Genomic DNA, 23,973 nt, shown 5'->3' with positions numbered 1-23,973 from the left:
TCGCCAGTTCATTTAGCATGATCATTGATGCAGATTCTTCCTGATGCAGACCCAAAGTGGCTTACAGCTTCATTCTCCCCACCTCCACTTCTTGGTGCAAGTGAGTTTGAATGCTTTCCCGCATGGTTTTGAAGAAATAATCTGGATTAGGTCTCCATTATATTATACACTTTTTCTTCATGTTATCCTCACAGTGGGCCTTTCCCCACTTACCTTCTGCTGCGTGCTACTCGGGCCAAGTAGCGCGGGGTCCCGCGGCACTCCCCACTACAGGGGCGGCGACAACGCAGCCACCCCGACACTGCCGCTGTCGCGCCTCCTCAGCACGCATCATTCCTGGCGCTGGAGAAAACGGCGCCTTTTGATGACCCCGCGCAGACCTGGAGCTAGTCACACACTCTCAGCCCACTTATGTCTAACTTTCTTAGACAGTTGGGCTGGGGTCGTGAGGAAGCCCGGGCACGTGCCAGAAATGATGCGCGCAGTGAGTAGCGTGCAGTGACGGTGGCAGAAGGTAAAGTGGGGAAAGGCCTTGTAACTCTGTGGGGTAGTCTGGGCTGAGAGTGTGTGACCAGCTCCAGGTCACCCAGCAAGCTTCCATGAGGAGTTGGGGTACGAATCTGGGTCTCATAAAAACAAAAGAGCTCTGTTGGATCGCACCAGAGGTCCATTTTGTCCTGTCATACAGTGGCCAACTAGTTCCTCTGGAGGTCTAACAACAGGCCACACAGGATGAGGCCTTTCCCTGACGTTGCCTCTTGGAACTAGTGTTCAGATGTAGACTGCCTCTAAACACAGAGGTTCCTTTTAGTCACCAAGACTAGTAGCCACTGATAGACGTCTCCTCTATGGATCTGTCTAATCCACTTTTCAATATAATGAAAGCAGGTATTGTGTGTGCAATCAATCAAACATAAGCAAAATCAACAAAAGACTATACCCAGGCTACATCCAATACTAAAAGTGTAAAATTTAATATCATAAGTGCAGAAATGTCTAAACTAGGCTGACCAGACGTCCCGTTTTTGGCGGGACAGTCCCGCCTTCAAACAATTTGTCCCGCATCCCGCGGGTTCTTTAAATTGTCCCAATTTCTGGGAGGCTGCTGCACTGCCTTTTGGGGCACAAGGCAGTGCGGCAGCCTCCCGCGTGCGCGGCCGCAGGAGCACGGCCTTCTGGGGCTTGCCGTTTCCCGCCCTGTCCCCCGTCCCGGTTCACAAAGGTGACCATCTGGTCACCTTAGTCTAAACAGATAATAAAACCAGCCCAACTGTCTAAGAAAGTTATACAGTCCACAGTAGTGAAAAGAATCCAAACATGGGTTGAACCTGCTTGCTAATGCCTGTTCTTTGGTGAAATTCTTCCACTTCCTCAGCAATGGATTTTAATCTGGCCCATATGTCTGAAATCACTATCATGGGATATGCTGTGCATAGCAATAAATTCATAGACATGACATTTTCCATTGAGTTAAGAAATATTGTGCTTGAAAGCTAAAAAGCTTTTAGTGGCAAGCTCGTCCCATGTTTGGATTCTTTGCACTTTTGTGGACTTTCTTAGATACTTTGGCTGGTTTTGTTTACACATTTCAAATCTTATTATACTAAATCTTACACTTTTAGTATTGTATGTAGCCTGGGTATAGTTTTTGTTTGCTATGCTTAAGAACATAAGAAAGAGCCTGCTGGATCAGACCAGAGTCCATCTAGTCCAGCACTCTGCTACTCGCAGTGGCCCACCAGGTGCCTATGGGATGTGCATGCAGGATGGTTATTCTGCTGCTGCTACTCCTGAGCACTAAGGCATTTGCAATCTCAGATCAAGGAGGGTCAAGATTGGTAGCCAGACATCGACTTCTCCTCCAAAAGTGTCCAAGCCCCTTTTAAAGCTATCCAGGTTAGTGGCCATCACCCCCTCCTTTGGCAGCATATTCCAAACACCAATCACACGTTGTGTGAAGAAGTGTTTCCTTTTATTAGTCCTAATTCTTCCCCCCAGCATTTTCAATGAATGCCCCCTGGTTCTAGTCAAATGGACTACTCACAACGCAACCAGCACAGCACAGTTCAATTCATAAATGTCATTCACTCCAATCGGCGTAATGATGTTGCCGGTTTCTTCTTTGAGAAAACTGCAAACCGCTCCACGCGTTTGGATTGCACTTTCATGAATACTTCCTCAGTGTACTATGACCAGTGTCTCTGACCGGTCTCTCTATTCCATGCATAATTTTATAAACCTCTGGCCCTTTCCGCACGGGCCGTTTACAGCGCCCTAGGGATGGCAAAAACGCCATCCCTAGGGAGCTCTTCGCATGGGGGGCACAGCTGCTTCACAGCCGCGCCGCCCTCGCTCCTCGCCAGCGGCACAAAACCGCCATTTCCCCATCTTGCTCCCCGAGCGAGGTTTTTGGAAAATGGTGGCTTCCAGCCACCACCGTGAGAATGGCAGCAGCTGGAAGGCGCCATTCCTCCCTCCTTTCCTGATCGACTTACCTTCCCTGCGACCTTCCGGTGCATCTCCGAGGCCTGGGGACATGCCCCTCTGCCCTGCGACTCCGGAGCAGTTGCGCAGGGCAGGGGGGCGTGTCCCCTGGCCTCGGCAACGCGGCAGACAGTTGCAGGGAAGATAAGTTGATCGGGTGATGGCGATCCGCGGTGCCATCTTCCCTGTCATTACCGGGACCGTTTGTGCAAACGATCCTGGGGAGGTTGGGTTGGCGTCATGTATGCTGACCCAACCCCCAGCGTGGCCATGTGGAAGCGACCTCTGTCATAAACTGACCCACCTTAGTCATCTTTTTTTGTAAACTGAAGGTAAACCCCCACATAGCTCAGTAGCTGTGTCCTCTAGAATCCTGCTGCGTTGGCTGTGCCCTGTCTGTAGATAGCCAATGCCACAGGCTGCATGTCCTGTTGGAAAATCTCTCCACGCGCCAGCAATATAAATCACAAGGAGAAAACAAATGTTGAACTTGGTCAGGGTTCAATTCCACATCAGAGAGCAGATTTGTCAGACTCATTACGTGAGGAGAGAAGCCCTGGTTTTGGCTTGGTTTTCATGTATTTGCTTACATGTCTTTTTAAATAGTTTAAAAAATATATATAGGAGCTGGCTTGTCCATTGGTCATGTTAGCGGGCTCAAAAGACAAAGTGAATTAGTGAGTCTGTCCAAACCAAACGCCTCTCTTGCCAAAGTCATCCGCTGCTCTCTAGTTATGGATTTTAATCGTGCCCAGCAGGAAAAACTTGATTTTGGCTGCAGTCCTAAGAACAGTTTCCTGGAAGTAAACCTTGTTGAATAAAACCTGCATTTAAGTAGACCTTCTTAGGGCAGCTCCCCACATCTATGGCCCTTTCCGCACGGGCCAAATACGGTGCCCTGGGGATGGCAAAAACGCCGTCCCCAGGGAGCCGTTCGCACAGGGGGTGCAGCTGCTTCTCAGCCGCGCCGCCCGAGCGGCGCAAAGCTGCTGTTTTCCGACCTCAGCGAGGTTTTCGGAAAACGGTGGCTTCGAGCCGCTGCCGTGCGAACGGCAGTGGCTCGAAAGTGCCCTCCCTCCCCCCCTTGTCACTGTCCACCTACCATGTCTGTGGCCGTCCAGCACGTCGCTGAGGCCTGGGGACACGCCCCTGCGTTCTGCGCATGCCGCCGGAGCAGTCGCTAAGCAGATCGGTGATCACGTGACTCCAACCTTTCTGCTGAATAGTGGCCGTGCAGAAACGGCCAATGTAAGACCTCTGTGGTTTTGACTTGCTACATTATCCTTTGATTTCAAGAAATTCCCAAATGGCATCTCTCAAGCTGACCCTCTCGTAAAATGATTAACTCAGGTGCAACATGCAGACATTTCAGAACCAAAAGAAAATAGGCACAGTCATCTTCCATACGCATTATCTTTTACTTCTAAAACATGGTTCTTTATTTTTTTTTAATTTCTCATGCTAATCTTATAAGATAGGTTAGACTGAGCTCCTTACTAGACCCAGCCCAAGAGTTCTGTTTCTGAAATTTCAGAAGGTAGCTGTGCTGGTCTACAATAGAACAGCTATACTTGAGTTCAGTAGCATCTTAGAGACTAAGACCTCCATCCAGAGGGTGGGGGATCTGCTGGTGGAAGTGGGGCATGACCCCACTGTCCACACCCCCCTTTTCAATCGTTTCTCTGGCTGGATCGTTTTGAAAACCTCTTCAGTTGCTTTGCGATCTACTGACTATATTTCCCCTGCTTCTCTGCTTTCCTGAGCTTCCTCCTTGACGCCATTTTCTAAGCTCACTCAGTTTTTCCTTACCTGTTTATTTGCAGCATTTCTCTGTTATGTTATTTGAGGGGCAATTTTCAAAGCATCGAGTATTCGAGGAGTATAGAATGGAGCACAAGGCTGTAAAGCATTAAAGCACTGGTTCAACTCAGTATTTTTTTTAAAAGAGAGGAAAAATCACGTAATGGTGGCCAGGAATCATTTAATGGGGGCAGGTTCAGACATACATTGTTGTAAGGGGGAGGGGCTGAAAACATTTTAGGAATGTTTTAGGGGTTGGGCAGAAAGGATCATTATTTCACACTAAAGCCATGCATGGATGTACAGTAGAGTACACCAAGAATATCTGGCCTGCTTCTCTGTGGCTCAAACTGAGCTCTGTGGCACAGTTGCTAGGGCGGGAACATCTCCCTCTCTTTTCCTTCCTCATGACTCCAATCTGGACACAGCGCAAAACTCTTGCTCCCTGCTATATTTCGGGATTATTCCCCAGAAAACAAGCCTAGCTGTATATTTGGAACAACTAGTCAAGAGTAGATGAGTCATAACAAGAGCAAGGTGTAACACCTTCCCCTCAGTCTACCTCCAAGGTTGCTTTCACAATATTCCACAAAACGAACGTCACTGCCGGCACTGTCCCCATACAACAGACTCAATCGTTCATATTTTGCTGTATTGTTTGAAGTATAACAACATTAGAATAGACTTGTGGGCTCTGTTACCAACAGGATTCACGCTACTCTCAGATAAAATAAAAATGTTTAAGCTCCTGAACAATTCCAATGTAGACATTTCGGAAGCATCTGCCGTATTTTTAATGCGTGTCTCACAGGTTATATAACAGTGAGTGATTTTTTTAATGATTATGGAAATGTTTGACATTTTCTCGATTATGTGCCTAATAAAGGTTTTTGGATTGGATTGGATTGGATTCCAATCTGGTGGAACTTTGGCTGATTTTATGGAAATGTCCAGACTGCACAGTATCCTGGAATAAGCCTTTAATTGGTTAAGTAAGAACTTTAACTTAACCAGAGAACATCTCTAGAATACTTGGACAGATGTGGACTGAAGCCTTTGTCTGAGTCAACATTATTGGCTTCCTGCTAAATTCACTGTCGGAGTGTCTTTGGGCATTTCCTCACTCACCACGACTCCCCCTATGCCTTACGCTGCTCTCAGCGCGCGTCATTTCTGGCGCGCGCCCAGGCGTCCCCATGACCCCGTGCTCTGCGCAGGGTCATCAAAAGGCGCCGTTTACAAGAGCCTCAGGAGTAACGCGTGCTGAGGGGGCGCAACAGCGGCAGCGTCGGGGCAGCTGCGTTGTCGCCACCCCTGTAGTGGGGAGTGCCGGGGGACCCCGCGCTACTTGAGGAGAGTAGCGCGGGGCTTAAGGTAAGTGGGAAAAGGCCCTGAGTGTGGAAAAGTATTATAGGATATATTAGGGGAACAGTACAGTTCTATTGCTTACCTTTCAGTGTAGAAGGTTGTTTTTTGGCAGACAGCCAGAGTACGGAACACTGACCAACACATTATTTCTCTGTTGGGAAAATGTCTATACCACTACTGCATAGAGTTCCAAGTAATTCCTAGAGAGGCATGACATCACTTTTTGTGTGTGTGTGTTTTTCTGGAAGTGATGTCACATTGTCAGATTGACTGGCAACCACACTGAGCGTTGGCATGACTTCAGCCTATGTCATGAAAAGCTCTCAGATGTATTGAACTTCTTCACGGCTGACAGATCAACATTTGTACTGCTTAGTAACAAACGTCTTTCGTCTCTGCTGCAATTTATTTTTGATCAGCAGACATAAAGGCCTCCGAGCTTCTTCAAAGGCTTTTTAAAAAATGAATCAAAGGACAGAATTTGCATTTACAAAACCCACGTATGCGGTGAGTAATATTTTTGATGCAAGCTTTCCTCTGTATTCTTAATAATGCCATTGTTCATTATACTTCCTGCCAATTTATTCTACACAGGCCTTATGCTAATAAGCCTGTTATTTCCTAAATCCTCTTCCCCATCCCCCCCTTTTTTTAAAAAATGGCATTATTTTGACTATCTCCCCATTCTGTTTTGTGAGAAATCCAACTTTCAGAAGAACATAATTTTGTTAGATGTTCAGCAATATCGTATGACGAACTCTCAGGTGTACACGCGAGCCAGTTTTTAGAGCTTCTTTGAGTTTTTTCATTAGCTACACAAGAATTCCCTTGGCCCATTTTTAAATATCTCCTACTGTGTGATGAGCTTTGATGATACCTGTTTGTAATAACTCCTCATTGTCCCGAGGAGTTTCTTCTCTCCTGACTCTTACTTCCAATTTTTCTTTAGCCATCCCATTTTTTTTTAAGTTGTGTTATTAGAAATTAGAATTTTAATGGCATTGAACTTTCTAGGCATATTTCTACTTAAACGTATAGTATGTATTTGTGGCATTTGATAAATCTGCATTCATTATTTGTTTGTTTCTACCTTGCTTTTCCCCCCTCAGTGGGGACCCAAACTTCATTCCCCACTCCTGCATTCCAATAAAATCCTGCAATGTAAGTTAGGTTGAGAAATGCTGGTACAGAGTAATCCTACACCAGGGGTCTGAAACTTGCAGCTCTCCAGATCTTCATGAACTACAGTTCCCATCAGCCCCTGCTAGCATGGCCAATTGGCCATGCTGACAGGTGCTGATGGGAATTGCAGTTTCAGACCCCTGTCCTACACTGTACTCATCTTCTCATAGCTCTGCATTTGGAGTATCGTGCTCCAAAATGCAAAGCTAAGGCTCTGGTTTTTGATCTGTCCTGACTACTGCAACCTTCTTGTCTCTGCCCCCCCCCCCCCCCGGTGCATGCCTGTTTTCTCGCTGCCTCGGGGCAGCTTGCAACATAGCTCAATTCCAATAATCATCCAATAACCATTCACAGTTTTTCTCAACCCAGCAATGTGAAACCTTCTTCAATAATTTCACTGACTCTCAATCAATTCTCCCTCATTTACGAGCCTATCCAACTGCTGCAGTTATCTGCGAATGCCTTATTCAGGTCTCCACCTTTAGAGATTAGGCAGGAATAACCTGGTACAAAGACTTCTTAGTGTTGGCACCAGAACTTGAATTCTCTGTCCAGGGAGACTAGACCTGTTCACATCTTCTGCCACTTTTCACCAGCAAGTGAAGATTTTTGTCTTTTGCTCAGTGATTCCTTCCTTCTTGCCCAATGTATTAAATATTTCTTTAAATCTATATTTTGGCTCTAATTTTAATTGTTTTGCTGTTACGTTTCTTGTTTTTAGTTGTTTTTATGATGTGATTTTAGTGTGCGAATTTTTAATTTGCTGGCTGCCTTTGTAGCCCTGATGAGTACGAAAAGGCAGGGTACCCATGTAGTGGTTAAGTATGGCAGACTCTGATCTGAAGAACTGGGTTAGTTTTCTCCGCTCCTCCACATGGTACCTGCTGGGTGACCTTGTGCTAGTTCCAGTTCTCTCAGCCCCATCTACTTCACACGGTTTCTATTGTGGGGAAGGGAAGGTGATTGTAAGCCACTTTGAGGCTGTTTCCACACGGCCACGCTGGGGGCCAACCCCCCCGGGTTCGCATGAACAGTCCCGGTTGCGGTGGGGAAGACAGCGCAGCCTCCGCACAGGCTGCGCCGTCCCCCAAATGCCTTACCGTGTCCTCCGGCCTCCGGCGTGTCGCACAGGCCAGGGGACACGCCCCCCCTGCCCTGCGTGACAGCTTGGAAGTCACAGGGCAGGGGGGCGTGTCCCCTAGCCTGTGTGATGCGCTGGAGGCTGGAGGACACAGTAACTGGAGGACACAGTTTTGGGAAAGGGGGGAATGGCACCTTCCAGCCGCTGCCGTTTGCGCTACTGGGGGGGAGCGAGGGTGGCGCGGCTGCGATACAGCTGCGCCCCCCCCGTGCGAACAGCTCCCTAGGAACAACATTTTTGCCGACCCTAGGGCGCTGTTATTGGCCCGTGTGGAAAGGGCCTGAGACTCTGTAAAGATTAAGATAACTAGGGTATCTTCTACTGCTCTTTAAGTAGTCATGCCAATGAGTAGTATCTTCTCCTTAAAGGCAGAGATAAGCAGCGTATTCTTCTACTACTGCTACTTATTTAAATTAAGTAAATAAAATAACTAGCACAGGTCCTCTGACTTTTCTTTTAAAGCTCTCTACATCCTTGTTTTTCTCATTCTCCCCATTCTTATTTCTCACAATTTTTTTTCTCATCACCATTACCAGCCACCACAATCTCCTACTTTCTGTGATGACTCTCACTCCCCTCCTGAACAATCAGCGTCCACCCCTCTTCCTTCAAATACTCTACCACGTAGTTGACACCTTCAGCTTCAATCTTTCATGTCAATTTCAAAGTGTTACCTGAACAACATGACTTGAATGGTCCAGGTTTGCCTGGTATCATTTGATCACAAATGCTAAACAAGGTCAGCCCTAGTTAGTACTTTGATGGGAGACCATCATGGAAGTCCTGGGTCTCTATTTAGAGGCAGGAATTGACAAACCACCTCTGTTCATCTCTTGTTTTGAAAACCCTATGGTGGTTTCCGCACAGCCCAAATATAATGGTCTGATGAAGTTATTTATCCTGTTTTGGGGAAGAACTTCGCACAGGGCTCTCCCCCAAAATGGGTCCAATCTATTATATTTCCCTCAACCTGGGTATTCCAAAAATCGCTAAACTAGTGATCGTTTTGGAGAATCCGGGTAGAAGGCGCTCCTGAGTGACCGGCACGAAAGCTACTTCTGCTTCACTTTTCCCACCCACCGCCTGATTTTTGCATCTTCCTTAAACAACCCACGCATTTAGTTTCAATCTGCAGCCATCTGTCTTTGCAAAAGGTGGTTCTGTCATGGAAGTTTTTACCCATTAAAAACTCCACACAAGGACGGCTAATAGCAAGCTAGGTTTATTGACACGTCTGCAGACATGGAGAGAGTAATACCGTGGTACCAACTCTCTGAAGTCTGAATCACAGTACAGCTCATTTTAAGGCATTTTGAACACACCCTTCTGACCACTTCTGGCCAATCCTGGCTGTCCACTCAGGCTCACAATCTTAACCTTTAACATGATCAGCACAATCAGCAAAATACATTTTAAAAAGAATACATCATTTGACTTGGTTACGTATGGGGCTACATAGGGCCCTTTCCCCACTTACCTTAAGCCCCGCGCTACTCTCCTCAAGTAGCACAGGGTCCCCCAGCACTCCGCACTACAGGGGCGGCGACAATGCAGCCTCCCCGACGCTGCCGCTCTCGCGCCCTCTCAGCGCGCGGCATCCTTGGCGCTCCTCAAAACGGCGCCTTTTGATGATCCCGCACAGAGCGCAGAGTTGTGGGGACGCCCGGGTGTGCACCAGAGATGACGTGCGCTGAGAGTAGCACGCAGCAAAGGGCAGCAAAGGTAAGTGGGGAAACGCCCATATATCTTCTGTCCAGTAAGCGTAATCAGCAAAAAGCCTAACCAGTTGGGTGAACCATCACTATATACTTCAAACCCCTAGGTCAGTGCTCACTGTTGCCCTTTCACTCATAAGATAGATAGATATTTATTACGGCCTTTTGGCCAGCCAATAGTTTAAAATCAGAGTACATGTGAATACATAGCAGTCCACTTATACAAAAATATAATATAAATTAAAATCCATTATAAAATCTATTGATGAATAACATTAGCTTCAGGCATTATTACAGTCCTCATCACACAGTGCAGCTCTTTGTCTTAATAAGGAACTACGCTTGTTGTGTACCAATATACAAAATTTAGCTACCTTCTGTGAAATGGCGGAAACACGATCTTCTCATAATATTCTTACAGAATTTGTATCTGAGTTATCTATGAATGGATATACATGATGAGTTAACAATGGTTGGATTAACTGCTCCCTTTCACCTTCATGTAACTTGCAATGCAGTAAGATATGTGACAGTGAGTCTACTTCCCCTGAGCCGCACACACAGGTTCTCCTGTGCCTTGGAATATTTTGGAATCGTCCCATCAGATTGGCTGATGGGAAGGCATCGAAGCGAGCCCTAGAAAAAGCCCATCAACTTCTTGCTGACGTTGTATCAGATAGATAAGGTGCAGCTGAAATACCTATCCATGATTTTAGTGGTTTATATAGAACAGGTAGCCGGGGAAAATCTGTTTGCATCTCAATGTCAGTAAGACGTTGGTGGACCATACCCATTGCTCTGCTACTTCCAATCTCCAAAAGTTGCATTGGATCAAGACCACACTGTCTAAGTTTTGATATAATCTTTTCTAGCCATCCAGGGTAGGGTGTTGCTGCCAATAATGAAGGCATTAATCCCTGGGGACAGGAAAGCACTTTAAGCAAGTATTTGATGGTTAATTTCCAAAAGGCCTTTCACTCATAAGCAAGTATTTGCTGGTTCTTGCAAAATAGCAAACGCAGCGGTTCTAGTAGCACTCAGTCACTGATTTCCTGAGTGCAACCACAAAACGTATTTTCAGCTATGAATATTTCTCAACTGTGGTCTTGCAACCAGCATATCTTTATAATTTTTATATCAGTTCTGCCTGCCCCTCTTCTTCCCACAGCTCACCAAGCCCTGGCGAAGGGATTCTCTGACTGAACTCCCTTTAACTGTCCCAAGCAGGGGGTGAGGGGGATTCTTTTATTTTGGATGCAACCAATACGTAGCCACGGAGATACATGGAGGATTCTTACCTCTGTAGTCACACTCTCTGTAGGGGATTTTTGCTTAGCATTTGCTTATTAAATTCTGTACAAGTTCCACGTATGCTGATAACTCTGTATAAACGAATAACTGAAATTACAGGTTAACCATGCCCCTTTATCGTGTATTCTTGATTTCTCTTTTCAGTGTGATTTTCTCTGTGTTACCTCATTCACGGCAGCCACTTCTTCTCCCTTCCTCAAGAAAAGGTTTCCTTTGTTCCATTGTTGGAGACCTTCTCTCTTGAGCAAATTACTAAATCCCGCACTCTGTTGTTTGCGTCGTAACAACGGTTTGTCAGGGCATATTCTTAATGAAACTCAGAAGGAAAATAAATTAAACTCTTCTTACACTGACAACAGCTGCCGGAGCTCTGAGTACCAGGCTTTTAAAATTTAATAAAGGAACTTCATATCTTGTTTGGTCTTTTGTCTCACTGCAAATAATTGCCTTCGCAGTTTCTTATGCTCCCCATTTCCACCATTAACTCAAATGAATAAAATAACTTATTTCTTAAATGCATATCGCATATATAGAATTAAACACTGGAAACACGGACTTCGGTTTCTGGTTTTTTCCCCATCTGGAATTTTCAGTTTGTTGAATGAATTAAATGGGCCAGTAACATACCTTTTCACAAATTAAGGAATGAAACAGAAAAAGGGGGGGTGTCTCTGGATCTACAAAGCTAATACAACAACCAGTGATGTTCTCCTCATTGACTCTGAGGCCCCTTCCACACGGGCAAAATATGGCAGCCTGGGGATGGCAAAAACACTGTCCCCAGGGAGCCATTCGCACAGGGGGCACAGCTGCTGCGCCGCCGCGCCGCCCTCGTGCCGCCCAACTGGCGCGAAGCCAGCGTTTCCAAACCTCTCTTGGCAAGCGAGGTTTCCTGGAAATGCCAGCGGCTTCCAGGCACCTCCCCCCCCCACTCCCAACCTTCACTTACCTTGTCTCCGGCCCTCCGGCACATCGCTGAGGCCTGGGGACCCGCCCCCCTGCCTTGCAATGCTGAAGCAGGCGCACAGGGCCGGGGGGCGTGTCTCCAGGCCTCGGCGACATGCCGGAGGGCCAGGGACATGCCTGGTCGGCCGGGCGACGGTGCTCCGTGGTGCCGTCGTCCCGGCCGTCTCTGGGACAGTTCATGCAAATGGTCCCAGCGGCATCGGGTCAGCGCGGAATGCACTGACTCAACCCCTTTCGCCTCCGTGCGGAAGCGGCCTGACAAATTTGGCAGTGGATGCAAAACCGAAACAAATAGATTTAATTCTACAGTCTTCCAAGATTGAAAGGCTTGCCCGATGTTCTGTATTAGGCCTCCTTCACACACTGTATGAAATTATTGTTAGATTTAGTTTAGAGTCATGGATCTGCCCAGTAGTGTGTGTGAGTGCAGTTTATAGAAACTTCCCAAGACATAAATGTAAAAGGTAAAACTTACATTGATTCAAGCATCTCCAGTTCACAGCTTTGTTACCAGGAAAAAGGTAGATAGAAAGAAACCCTAGTCTAAAGAGATTACTTTCCCTACGACAAGTGGGCACAACTAACGCGGCATCACGTGTGTGTAGGTGAGAGGATGCTACAGTGGGAAATGCCCCACTGTGGCAGGCTGCCATTGACCATGCACTCAGGTAAAAGGCTAGGACAGAAGTGAAACCAGCATGGGGAAGAAAGGAAGTTAGTGGGCGGTCTCCTGGCCCAGGCAAGGAGGGCAAACAAGAGAGGCAACATCACACTTAGAGTGAGATACACAGCACCCCCCAGTGTCCAGGCATGCAGAAGTCGCTTATTCCAACAATTATGAATATGCAGAGTAATATATGGAGATACTGGGAACTCTAGGAAATGTATTTCCTGTGACACCCTGCTGTCCTGCCCTCTAGAAGAGACATTCATAGCAGATCAAGCTGTGGATCGATTTGCTGCCCCTCGATTAACTTCAAATGAGGCACGAGATATCATTGGTCACAGAAATCTGGCCAACCAATTAGGAGAGGACAGCAGGCTGCTTGACCCAGGTACGCACTGTCACCTTCAGAATCCCTCCTTGGAACTGGCTCAGCGTCCCTTCATCTACTTGAGCACATGAATACATAGTTATAGGAGTAAATCATTTAAACCATTATGTTTTTTATTTGCCATTATCAATTACTCATAATGGTAGAAACAATCAAATTTCTGACAGGAAAAGATGAGAGAGGATTTCATAATTAGCTTGTCATAATGACAAGGCCGCACATAGAATTGCTTGCAGAACGGAGGATGAGAAAGAGGGATCAAGCAACTTTCATTCAGCAGGGGTTGGTGTATTTTATTTTTCTTATTTTATCTATTCGGTGTAATCAGTCGCCCCTCCCCTTCCGGCCTCGGGGCAGCTTGCAACATAGCTCAGTTCCAATAATCATCCAATAATCATCTATGCACATAAAACCAACACTGAAAATCATGACTAAAATTTCACGAATTTAACATTTCTAAAAGATTTAAGCAGGCTATAGATATAATACATCCTCATTATAACTAGTGGGGCAAATAACTGAAAGGAAGAGAGGGAAGAAGGGCTATTCTCTTCAGCAGACGCCCCACTCTCAGATCAGAGAATCTTCATAGTTTCTGATAACTCTACCACCAGGTGTTCGGGCTCTGCGGGACCTTGGAGAGTTCTGCAGGGCCTGCAAAACCGAGTTGTTCCACCGGGCCTTTGGAGAGGCCAGCCACTGACGGTGCCTCTGCCCCCCCCCCCCTCTGCTTCTAGGGGTCCTAACACCATCGGGACCCATTATTCCTTTCTGGGGAGAGTTGTATATGGGTTTTGTGGGACATTGTTTTAGAACTGTTTTTAAATTGTATGTAAGTTTTATATATTATATTTATATTGTTCACCGCCCTGAGCCCTTCGGGGATACGGTGGTATATTAAATCCAATAAACAACAACAACAACAATAATAACAATAATAACAATAATAACAATAACAACAATAACAATAACGATAATAATAATAATAATAATAATAATAATAATAATAATAATAATAATAATAATAATAATAATAATAATAATAATAATAATAATAATAATAATAATAATAAATTGCAATCCCTCATGGGGTTTTCAAGGCAAGAGATGGACAGAGGTCGTTTGCTATTGCTGCTTTGTACATGACAACCCTGGTTTTCCTTGGTGGTCTCCCCATCGAGTACTAACCAAGGTTAACTCTACTCAGACTCCAAGCTCTGACAATCTCCAGGCAGTCTGAGCTATTCTGGGTGCTATATAAGAGAAACAGTAGTATATCAGTGTGTGAGAACCTATCTGAGGTTGGAAACGGGACTGTAAAAAAAGGCAATAGTTCAGATAAATTACTAGGAAAATGTTTGGAACATCATAAAAGCCAAGTGTGTTAAGAACAGTTACAAGGTGAACCAATGTGATCTTTAATTTCAGCCTCACCAATTACCATTTGGGTCTCTCTAATGCATTTTGCTTGCTCTGGTTAATCAGCAAGAATTCTGATTTCTGTCTCATCACTTCCTTTAAACATAGCAATCCGGAGTATAAATTTGTGGCAACATGATTTAATGCATGTTTTTATCTGGTCAAAACACCATAATATTTTTATTGATCAATTGACATTGTTTCACTCATTTAGGTTATTAGATTTCTACATCACCCTTCCCCTTTCGGGCTTGGGGTGTAAGGCTGAACACTACTCAGACAAAGTCAACGTAAAAAGAAGAAGAAGAAGAAGAAGAAGAAGAAGAAGAAGAAGAAGAAGAAGAAGAAGAAGAAGAGGAGGAGGAGGAGGAGGAGGAGGAGGAGGAGGAGGAGGAGGAGGAGGAGGAGGAGGAGCAGGAGGAGTTTGGATTTATATCCCCCCATTCTCTCCTGCAGGAGACTCAATGGGGCTTACAATCTCCTTGCCCTTCCCCCCTCACAACAAACACCCTGTGAGGTGGGTGGGGCTGGGAGAGCTCTGAAGAACTGTGACTAGCCCAAGGTCACCCAGCTGGTGTGTGTGGGAGTGCATAGGCTAATCTGAATTTCCCAGATAAGCCTCCACAGCTCAAGCGGCAGAGCTGGGAATCAAACCCGATTCCTCCAGATAAGAGTGCACCTGCTCTTAGCCACTACGCCACTGCTGCTCCTCATTCTTTATTGATTTGGGTCGCCCTTGCTGCAGGGTGCTGGAACCGAGGATTCTTGTCCTCAGTTCCAGTATTTATTCTATTTACAAAAACAGACAGCAACCAATCAGCTTTTCCCCTCCCACCAGTTCCTGGTCTCTCATTGGTTCTGACAGAGCTACATAGTTTTGTTTTGCCGTAGCTCCCCAGCTCGGTTTCCCACTCTAACTCAAAAAGGTGGGAGCTGGTGATTGCTGGGAATTGTAGTCCTGACATGGGGCAGTATAGAAATCTATGTAGCCCCTAAGTCATATTCTACCAGAGATCTTCAAGCAAAATTATTTAGGGCAATTAAAATTTGTTGTTTGGAAGAGGAATCATGGCTAGGCAGCCTTATACAAGCATGACATAGCTGTCTTTTCAAGAACATACCAGTCAAAGCCTGTGCCCTCATCTGGATGGCCCAGGCTAAAACGACCTTGTCAGATCTTGTAAGCTAAGCAGGGCTTGCCCTGGTTAGAATTTGGATGGGAGATCATAAAGAAGACCAGGCTTGCTCCACTGAGGCAGATAATAGAAAACCACCTTTGACTCTCAAAAGCTTATATTCTGAAAATCTTGTTGGTCTCTAAAGTGCTCCTGGATTCACATGTAGCTACTCAACTGTAGCCCCTCCCCTTCCTTCCCTTGCATGCCACCCCTCACTCACTCCCCTTCCCTTGCATGCCACTCCTCCCTTCCCTCTCCCTCCCTCCCTCTGCTAGGGTGGGTGAGCCAGGTCCAGATGATGGGGCCCCTCCCCTTTCCTACCCTCCCTTGCATGCCACCCCTCACTCTCTCCCCTTCCCTTGCATACCACTCCTCCCTTCCCTCTCCCTCCCTCCCTCCGCTAGGGTGGGTGGGCCAGGTCCAGATGACGGGGCCCCTCCCCTTTCCTACCCTCCCTTGCATGCCACCCCTCACTCTCTCCCCTTCCCTTGCATGCCACTCCTCCCTTCCCTCTCCCTCCCTCCCTCCGCTAGGGTGGGTGGGCCAGGTCCAGATGACGGGGCCCCTCCCCTTTCCTACCCTCCCTTGCATGCCACCCCTCACTCTCTCCCCTTCCCTTGCATGCCACTCCTCCCTTCCCTCTCCTCCCTCTCTCCCTCCCGGGCTAGGGTGGGTGGAGCTGGCCCTAGGTCCCAGATGACGTGGATTCCCCTCCCCTTTCCTACCCTCCCTTGCATGCCACCCCTCACTCTCTCCCCTTCCCTTGCATGCCACTCCTCCCTTCCCTCTCCCTCCCTCCCTCTGCTAGGGTGGGTGGGCCAGGTCCCTCCCCTTTCCTCCCCTCCCTTGCATGCCACTCCTGTAGATCAACATGGCCCCTAACTGAAGCTTTGCTTTATCCTTACTGCATGAGCACGTTTTATGGCTTTGATCACAACCCAAGAGGGAGGTGGAATAAATATACATTTCGAAAACAGATCAGCAGGTCTTGTGCCCACACGCGGCAAATATGCGTCAGAAAGGCAGGCGGCACACTGCTGTGTCGTGCGCGCAAACCGAGGGTTCTGGGTAACGTGCCAATCAAAACTGTCTGTCACTCACGTGGGCTTGAACTGTGCTTTTTAAAGACTCGAGATGAGCTGTGGGATAGCCAGGAGGCAAGCGTGAATGATTTGCAGAAGCCAAGCTGCCGACGGGTTAGAAAGAGTCAGATGTGAATTACATCTCATTTTTAATGCAGAGTGGCCTGTGGTGGCCTGTGGCGTAGTGGGGATGTAAATAATGAGAACTTCTGGGAAACTGTTGGGATTTTGCAAGTGTCTGTCACAACTCAGTCATACAGAAGTCAGTCCTCCTTGATCTGAGGTGGCAAAGGCCTTCGCAGACCAGGTGCTCGGAAGCAGCAGCAGCAGCAGAAGGCCATTGCTTTCACATCCTGCACGTGAGCTCCCCAAGGCACCTGGTGGGCCACTGCGAGTAGCAGAGTGCTGGACTAGATGGACTCTGGTCTGATCCAGCAGGCTCGTTCTTATGTTCTTATGTTCTTATGTTAGTCATACATGAACTCAGTCATACGTAAACAAGTTGCTGAAGTGACCTGATCCATGGATCAGATATTGGTTGATAGCCATTAGTGAGCACGTACATCAGAAGTTATAAAGTTAACTTGGGCCCTTTCTGCACGGGCCATTTGCAGCTCCCTAGGGACGGCAAAAATGCCGTCCCTAGGGAGCTGTTCACATGGGGGGCGCAGCTGCTTCGCAGCCACGCCGCCCTCACTCCCCCCCAGCAGTGTGAAGCTGCCATTTTCCCACCTCGCTCCCTGAGCGAGGTTTTTGGAAAATGGCGGCTTCCAGCTGCTGCCGTGCGAACGGCAGCAGTTGGAAGTCACCATCCCCCCTTTCCAAATCGACTTACCTTCCCTGCGACTGTTCGGCACGTCGCCGAGGCCTGGGGACATGCCCCCTGCCCTGCGACTCCAGAGCAGTCACGCAGGGCAGGGGGGCATGTCCCCGCCGACATGCCGAACAGTCGCAGGGAAGGTAAGTCAATCGGGTGATGGCGCAGCACAGCGCCGTCTTCCCTGTCGTTACCAGGACCGTTCATGCAAACGGTCCCGGTGGAGGGGGGGTTGGGTCGGCACCATGTACGCTGACCCAACCCCCAGCGTGGCCGTGCGGAAGCAGCCTTGGGTACTTGGTTTGAGCAGGACCAAGACATGCGAGAGAACTGAAGCCATGTGCTGAGACAGTAGAACAGCACATAGCAAGATGTAATCAAACACATAGTAATGTAGATGAGTAACAGGGAAGAAAAGATTTCTTATTTTATCTTCATGTAACCCTCCCTTATAGTTAGTAAACATATATAAAAAGCAACTGAGAATCTGTCTCTACTATTCTACTCTTGCTTTCTTATGGCTGATGGGTTACAACTAAAGTAGCGACTTTTATGTTCTCAGCTGCAAAAATCAGAGAAAACTTAACCAAAATCCCAGCCATAAAAGCTACATTGTAACAAAGGTGGCTAAATCCTCCCAAAGTTACAATTAGACTCTGCCTTAATTATATAACCAAACATATAATTATTTTGTTGTTGTATCTCAATGCTATATAACTATTCTGTTTGTACATTTCAATGCTATATAATTATTCTGTTTCTGTATTTTTATGTTTTGTAAAAATCTTACAACGTGTTTTAATCCCTCTTGTAAACTGTTGGGAGTAGGGTCTGGGTTGAAGTGTTTTTCATGCGTGTATGGCCCATGGCTAATAAACGTTAATAATATGACTTGACTTGACTACTCTGCTAATTATATGATTGGGGTATTTTGCTTGAATCAGCTCCCCATATTTAGATATCCTACAAAAACTTATCAGAGAAATCTGTTAGATTAAGCCTCCTTGCATCTTTATTATGGATATTGGTCTCCTTCTTCCTCCTGATATTATACGTTATTCAGACACATCAAAAAATTTTTAGGCTTTACTTGTTTCTTAAAGATAGTTTCAGAGGGCAACCATGTTGGAGTCCAGTAACGTCTTTGAGACCAGCAAGATTTTGTGAGTATAAGCTTTCAAGAGTGAAAATCAGCTAATGAAAGGATCTTTGACTCTCAAAGGTCCCTTCTGCACAGCACATGTACAGCAGTTTGAAATCGGGGTAAAGTAACTTGCTTTTCCATTTACGTGTTTGCATGCCTCGTTTGTTGCTCCCAGCACCTGTTGATTGGTGGGATGGGCCAGAGCAGCGAGGCGGGAAAAATAGACCAGTTCTGCTCCCGTGGTGTTTGCATGGCAGTGGGGTCAGCGGGGTCACACAGGAGCATTTCTTAAAGTACCACCTCTTTGGCAGTTTTTGAAAATTATGGGGCAAAGGGAAAATAGCGGAGCCAAACTGGGGCAGACCCTGTGCAGGTTCGGGAACCGTGCGGAATTCCCAGCTGCAAAGGGATATTTTCAATGCTCACCCTGGGATATTTCGACCGTGCAAAAACAGCCATAGTTTTACCATAATATTTCTAGTGATTCCTGAAGTGGCTATATCACTTCCAGGTTTTTCTTGGAAATGAAGCCACGTTATTGCTGACTCCTGCCCCCTCATGTCCTTGCCCCTCATTCTCCCCAAGTGAATTTTGGCAGAGAGAAAAAAAGTTTGACGTACCTGATGTGGACTCTTGTAAGAAATACCCTGCTGTATTCAAACCGCTGTCCCCTTTGGTGTCTGATCCCAGTGACTTTTGAATCTCTAGTAAGTTAATGGTGTCATACTCCCAAATCTGAGGGGAATCGAGGTGCCCAATAGTCTGTGCATAATGCACTCTGCAGATTATACATGCTGTTGTTTCTCTCCTTTACGCGGCTATTATTCATGAGCATTTACTTTGTGATAAAACATGAAATTCATGAGCATAGAGAGAACATTGCACAGTGAGCAGGATCATCTTGCCTGACTTGTTGCCAAATGAAATTCAACAAAATAAACAAAATATGTATTATGTAGATTTATCATGTTGAAGCCACAGGCTGTCACATTACACACATGTACATATGGTTACAAAAAAATACAGAAAAATACTTTAAAATCATAAATCCAACATCATATCTTCAATACAGCGCTCATCCAAAAAGAAAAAAAAATGCATAATATAAAATCTAAAATATCCTAATAGGGTTCAATGAAACATGCATTATTAATTTATAAATTCCCTCTGGGTTAACACAAATGCAATTTCCTCCTTGGCCTAGTTGATAGAAGTGTAAAAGCAGCAACCATACGGGTGATAGTTGGGTTAACATCGGCAATAAGAAAATAAATGCCATCTTTTTAAAATATGTATTTTAACCTTTATTGAACAATAAAACCAAAAACAAAATCTTGAATTCCAATTTACATTCCTACAAGTTGACAAATAAAGCACCACTTTTATACATGATCACTTTTAATTAACTTGGACTCCCAACCTTCACCCAAATCAATATGATCTCCATCAGATCTAGGAAAGTTTATCAAGGCCTGATTCATCGTGGTCTGGATGGCTGCATATGTTGGACCATTTAACAAATAACGAATGAGGTCTTCAACCTTGCCAAGGCTGCAGGGGGGAAGACGTGCTCAAAGGGATCAATGCTGAGCTAGGGTGGGCCTGACTTAACTCCCACAAATTCTCCTTCACTTCATTTCCAGTCTGTCTTTCCCCCCAGCAGAGACCAAAGTGGCTGACATAATGCTCATCTACTCCATTTATCCTGGCAACACCTCTGTGAAATACAATGGGATAATGATTTATTGTTGTTGTTGCTGTTTGTTTTTTTAATTTTTATTGTATCATTTGAATATTCCATTTTATAGTAATACTTTTCTTCCTTTGTTTTCAAACAATACATTTTCCCCTTTTTCCCCTCCCCCCTGTATTTTCTTCATAGTTTTATCAAACAAACAGCAGTAAGTTCATTCTTTGTAATCTCTTCTCCCATATCTCCTCATTGAAGAAGAAGAAGAGGAGTTTGGATTTATATCCCTCACTTTCTCTCCTGTAGGAGACTCAAAGGGGCTTACAATCTCCTTGCCCTTCCCTCCTCACAACAAACACCCTGTGAGGTAGGTGGGGCTGAGAGAGCTCTGAGAAGCTGTGACTAGCCCAAGGTCACCCAGCTGGCGTGTGTGGGAGTGCACAGGCTAATCTGAATTCCCCAGATAAGCCTCCACAGCTCAGGCGGCAGAGCTGGGAATCAAACCCGGTTCCTCCAGATTTGATACACGAGCTCTTAACCTCCTTCGTCACTGCTTCTTTCAGCCAGTCTGCATATATTGTCCATATCTTCAACATTCCACTCTGTTTATCTTGCCACAGTTTATTTTTTGTTATTATATCGAAAATGTCCAGTGTCACTTGTTCCCAGATATATTCCAACCATTTCTGGATTGTCCATTTTTTTCTTTTCTTTCCAGCCTAAAGCTATTGCTGCATGTGCAGCTTTGATCATTATTTTATACATGTACCTATATTTTTTATCTACCCTTCTATCCTCCATTACACCCATGAACAAAGGGGCTAATGATTTGTGACTGGCTCAAGGGACGGTTGCCAGCTCTGGGTTGGGAAATACCCGGAAATTACAAGGGTGGAGCCCGAAGATGGCAGGGTTTGGGAAGGGAGAGATTTCCGTAGGGTATAATGAGTCTACCAGATTGTTGTCCAACACTGAACCAGAAGGCAGACATTTAGTGCAGGGGTGTGCAACCTGTGGCTCTCCAGAGGTTCATGGACTACAATTCCCATCAGCCCCTGCCACCATGGGCAATTGGCCATGGTGGCAGGGGCTGATGGGAATTGTAGTCCATGAACCTCTGGAGAGCCACAGGTTGCAGACTCCTGATTTAGTGCATGAGCAGTGGATGAAAGAATAACAGTGGATGAAAGAATAACAGTGATCCAAAGAGCACTTCTTTAAAAAAAGGGTTTACTTCTAAGGAGACCCTTAGATTTAGCTTGCTCGCAGTAGAATTTAGGAGTCCCAGAGGAATCACATTAAAGTTGCTTGATCTCATAGAGTTTGGGACGATATCAAGTTCAGATTTTGAGAGGAGCCAGATGTTTGAGTGTATCTAGTTATTGCAGGATGAGCCGCGTGGCGTAGTGGCTAAGTGCTTGCACTGCCACTCACACGGTCAGGAGTTCGAGACCCCTGTGGGTCAGATATCCTGGCAGCTGGCTCATGGTCAACTCCGCCATCCATCCATTCTTGGTCAGTAAATGAGTACCTATCTCATAGCTAGGGGGTAAAGAATAGCCGGGGAAAGCAGTGGCAAACTACCTCACAAAAGAGGCTTGAAATCACTGCTCGCAGTGGTACCCCAGGGTCGGACACGACTGAAGGGGAAACTTTACTTTAGTTATTGCAGACACTGAATTGTGAGGTCAGTTACTCAGAATTTTATCTAATCCTTTACTCTTTTTAATGAAATCCATAAATTAAAAAAAAAACTGGATTTTATCAAGAAAAGAGATTCTACTTTCATTAGGGTTTCAACACCCACCTGCAAGGGCAGGAAAGAAACATTGGGGTGATGTCACAAAATGAGGAAGAGTTTGGATTTATACCACGTCTTTCTCTCCTGTAAGGAGACTCAAGGAGACTTACAAACTCCTTTCCCTTCCTCTCGTCACAACAGACACCTTGCGAGTTAGGTGGGACTGAGAGAATTTTGAACTGTGAATGGACCAAGGTCACCCAGCAGGAATGTAAAAGTGGGGGAAAAAATCCGGTTCACCAGATAAGTGTCTGCCGCACATGTGAAGGAGTGGGGAGTCAAACCCAGTTCTTCAGATCAGAATTCACTGCTTGTGTATCTAATCTGGAGGAACCGGGTTTGATTCCCAGCTCTGCCGCCTGAGCTGTGGAGGCTTATCTGGGGAATTCAGATTAGCCTGTACACTCCCACACACGCCAGCTGGGTGACCTTGGGCTAGTCACAGTTCTTCTGAGCTCTCCCAGCCCCACCCACCTCACAGGGTGTTTGTTGTGAGGGGGGAAGGGCAAGGAGATTGTCAGCCCCTTTGAGTCTCCTGCAGGAGAGAAAGGGGGGATATAAATCCAAACTCTTCTTCTTTTTCTTCTTCTACTTCTTCTTCAAGGCACAGTGAGTGCAGTGTGGAGGAGGGGAAAATATGTGTGTTACATGAAGATTTCCCCGAAGAGAATCAAGGCTTGCTGTCGAGAGACTTCATGTACATAAATGGCCACAGTTTTTTCTGTGCAGCGCTTAGTGAACACCTTAGTGAATACCTGACTCATAATGCCATCCTATATCCTTCTGTGTCCACTGAAGTCCACAGGCTTAGAAAGTCCACAGGCTTAGAAATTCTGCTTGGTTGGCAACCCTAAGGGGACCGGCCTATGCACACCTCATCGCTGAGCAAGGATTTGAATATTTTTTCCCTGCCCAAAACTCCTTCTGATCTAGTACACGTCATTCTGAGTTTGAAAGCATCCTTTCGTAGCAGCATAACCAGGGAGTATCTTAGATGTGTACCCTGTTACAAATCATAGGCGCAGCTATGGCTGCCTTTGAACTTTTTGACAACAATGCTTAGTATTTATCCAGCGTTGGCGGGCTCGAGAGGAGGGGGGACAGAAGAAATCATACAAATCCAGTCGCCGAACACGCAGCTTCCGTGAGGAGAGGCGAGTTCATGCATTAGGTGGCACACGGGGAAAGGAAGGGGCTCTCCGGCAGCTGCTCCGCCATGCGAATTAAAATGCGAGGCCAGTAGAGAAGGAAACCAAGCCTGACTTTCATAAATTAAGTTTTAACCTGGCAGATGGAAGTCGTTATAATTTCTTAGAGATGCATTTTTCATACCAACACAACAGCACACAGCACACACACACACACACACACAAGAGAACAAATGGCCTCCCTGACAGGAGAAATGGCTTAAAACGTGAGCGAGTACGATAACCTCTCTTCTTGAGTTTCCGGTCACATTTTTAAAAAATGTTATCGGCTCATTTTTGAAGCAAATTCTTCAGGCGTTGCTTTCCCTGCGTCTGCTCTCTGAGCGGCCAAGGCAGGGAAGACCTAAATCCTTTGGCTTAGTTCCTGGATTCAGAAGGATTTGGGTAGAAAGTGGAAAACAAATTATACCTCCAGGAGTAGCGGTAACATAGATAAGAGATCTGCCTTGACTCGCAGCAAGAAAGGCAGACCGTGGCCCACTTTGTACGCAACACACAACAGCGGATAAGTAGTTGCTTCACTATTTTTGCTTTGAAGTGGGGCTTTGTGTGTGTGTGTGTGTGCGCACACACACTATCCTCCCCTCCCCCACCCCTCACATCTTTAATCTT

Source organism: Sphaerodactylus townsendi, linkage group LG02 (assembly GCF_021028975.2).
Source record: "Sphaerodactylus townsendi isolate TG3544 linkage group LG02, MPM_Stown_v2.3, whole genome shotgun sequence".
In the NCBI taxonomy this organism is placed as follows: Eukaryota; Metazoa; Chordata; class Lepidosauria; order Squamata; family Sphaerodactylidae; genus Sphaerodactylus; species Sphaerodactylus townsendi.
The sequence above is the reverse complement of the archived record's forward strand: the minus strand, read 5'-3'. Positions refer to the sequence as shown.